Source organism: Lycium ferocissimum, chromosome 11 (genome assembly GCF_029784015.1).
Source record: "Lycium ferocissimum isolate CSIRO_LF1 chromosome 11, AGI_CSIRO_Lferr_CH_V1, whole genome shotgun sequence".
In the NCBI taxonomy this organism is placed as follows: Eukaryota; Viridiplantae; Streptophyta; class Magnoliopsida; order Solanales; family Solanaceae; genus Lycium; species Lycium ferocissimum.
In genome coordinates this window covers 56,618,164-56,620,936 of record NC_081352.1, presented here as the reverse complement: position 1 = coordinate 56,620,936, position 2,773 = coordinate 56,618,164, and positions in this window count along the sequence as shown.

Sequence of the window (2,773 nt, the reverse complement as noted above, 5' to 3'; positions counted from 1 at the left end):
TAATAAAATATGGCACACCATTGCCAACATGACATTCTCCAAGAATTTTCAAGACTTCTTGTGAAATTCCCATTTTACCCTTAGCCTTCCATAATATTTCCATGAACCCTTTTCCGAATTTTCCTTTTTACTCTTAACCTTTCTCATTATTTCCATACTACCAACGTCCATAGATAATGCTCATAACCTACTAATGCATTAAAATAATTCTAGAACATAGTCTTGTCCTTGACTTCTCGCCATTGACTCGGGATATTCGAATGTGCAAAAATGCGAGGTGTAACAGTGAATTCTCTTACTGGCTTTCTCTCGAAGGCAGGATGTGGAGCATTGTATGCTGGGGGTGGTGGTTGATTTTGGTAATTTCGAGGTCAAGTTGATATACTTGTGGTGGGTTATTTGGTAATGGGCGATAATTTTGCTGAGCAGGTGGTTGATAGGTTTGTTGTGGCAGTATTTAGTAAGTGGGAGCGGACACACGGACACTAGGTGGAGTCCTGTGGGCTGGTACGGCGGTGGTGAATCTTGGTTGTGCGTAATACAAAGGTGTTAGATAATTCATGAGGGGCGTAGTTATATGGGAGGATTGCGGTTCTTTTGGGCTTGGGTTTGGAATGTGAGATATGCTTGCCACGTCCTCTTTCTTCTTGCGAAAGACTCCTGCAGTAGCTTGTCCAGATGCCTTGTTAAAGACACTAGCTATTTTTTCGAATTTGAGACCATCTTTTATGGCCTCTCCTAATTTGACCAACTCAGCAAACGGCCTCCCAGCCATGGACAATGTTCTGTTGTAAAAGTAGGCTCCTGGGATCTAATGAACACAGAGACTAGCTCTCCTCACATATTGGTAGATGCACACGGGCTGCCTTGGCCCTCTACCTGTGGGGCAAACTCCATGTAGTTTTCTGTTGATTTCTGCTTGACTTTTTTGAGGTAGTAGCGGTCAGGTACCGTTTCGACATTAAAGCGAAATCTCTCCATGAAGGATTCTGCCATGTCCTCCTAGGTGTGCCATTGGAGCATATCTTGAGTTTCAAACCACTCAGCGGATTCTCCGATCAGACTACGACTGAATACTCACATAACTAGAGGTTGGTAAGTCCAAATTTGGATGCCTTCACAGGTCATCATATCTTAGACCTGTGGCCTTCCTTTCGGACTTGTTGGATTTTTCCAGTAGTTCCTCCATCTTCTTCTCCATATCTTTCTCATGCTTATCCTGTTTAGCCCTCTAAGCCTTTTCCATCTCCTCATAATGATCTAGCTCTTTATGTCTTGGGGAGAATTCATTTGGGATGTTAGGAGTGAAGAATGTTACTTGGTGGGTGGTATGGTTGAGCGGGGCAGTGGCAGTCTGCCCAGTTGGTGGAGCTGGAGCACGTACTTGGCTTGCTGGATTAATGAAAATCGGCTCAGGAACCTGGTAAGAAGGGACCGAGTGAGTGGTCCCTGGGATTTGAGTGTATTTTGTTGGTGGTGGAGTCTGGTAGGAAGGACCAGCGTGGTTTGGATTAGTGGAGCTTAGTGCAGGAGAAATGGTTCCTGGTGGGTACATAAGTAAATGAATCGGGAATTGGGGAGCTTAACGAAGGGAATGGAGGAGGAGGCCTCCTTTCCTCTGTCGAGATATCCTTATCCGCATTTGTTGCCTCATTCCTAGCTACTTTTCTTGGAGGGCCGTAATAGCAGTCAGTAACGTTGCAATCACATCTTCTTGAGATGATACTTCTTGTGGGTCTTGGGCATCTCCGTCACAGAGAGAGAGATCATTTCTATTATCGGGTGTACCAGTCATCTTCTCTTTTCTTTATCTGAGAGGGATGTTAACGCGACTTTGGATCTTGTGAAGTATGCCAACTTTCAGTACTACACTAATCGGTCTCGTTCTATAAGATAAGAATAACTCAACGGTAGACAAAGTTAGTTACTTGACATAAAATATAAGGCTGATTATCACATACTAATATTTAAAGCGCAGATAGCACATAAAGTCATATATTAAAGCTTGAGTACTTTTGATCTTTTATTCTACGGGTTCGGGCTTCATGGGCTTTTGACGTTTGGGTGGATCTTGGTCCAATGGCTTCATGGTCGACTTACTCTGGCAAACCCTTTCCTGTTACAAAATAAATGGGGGAATTATAATTTATATTATATCGGGGTTGAGCCTTACGTAGACTGCCTACGAATCCCACCAGGGAAAATCAGGCCCTATAGTAGTTCGTTTTACAAAAGAAGGATACTCTCCAAATATCCTTTAGGCTAAACCTAGCTAAAGACATCCCCAGACCAGGCTTTGCTAGGGCTTCCAGCGTATCCCTCGATAGGGACGTCAGTTCCTTACAATATTTATAAGGGAGGGGTAACTTTTTATGTGCAAAAAATGGGGACACCTAATATCTTCCCAAAAATATAGTTTCACGAGTCGCTGTCCTTATGAACTCGCTCTCTCATTTTCCTTTTTGCTTAGTATTGTGGTGGGAGGATGACTAAAATTTCTCCTGTACTGATCTTATGCTCGAGTTCGAGCTTGAATGTGTGGTACTCTTCTAGGTCACGGGTTTAATCTTTCTTAAAGTAGCCAAAGCCAAAAAGATGCGCGCGTATGACTCCTCGAAGATCGTGAAATCATATCGCCAAATTTGTGTACTAGCACTAACCCCTTCTCTAGGGATAATAGGGTTATGGACTAGTAGGGTGTGTGGCCCCTACAAAGTCCCAATGATCCTATCGTCAATCAAGCTACAAATTATTCTCCTTAATCCCAGACACT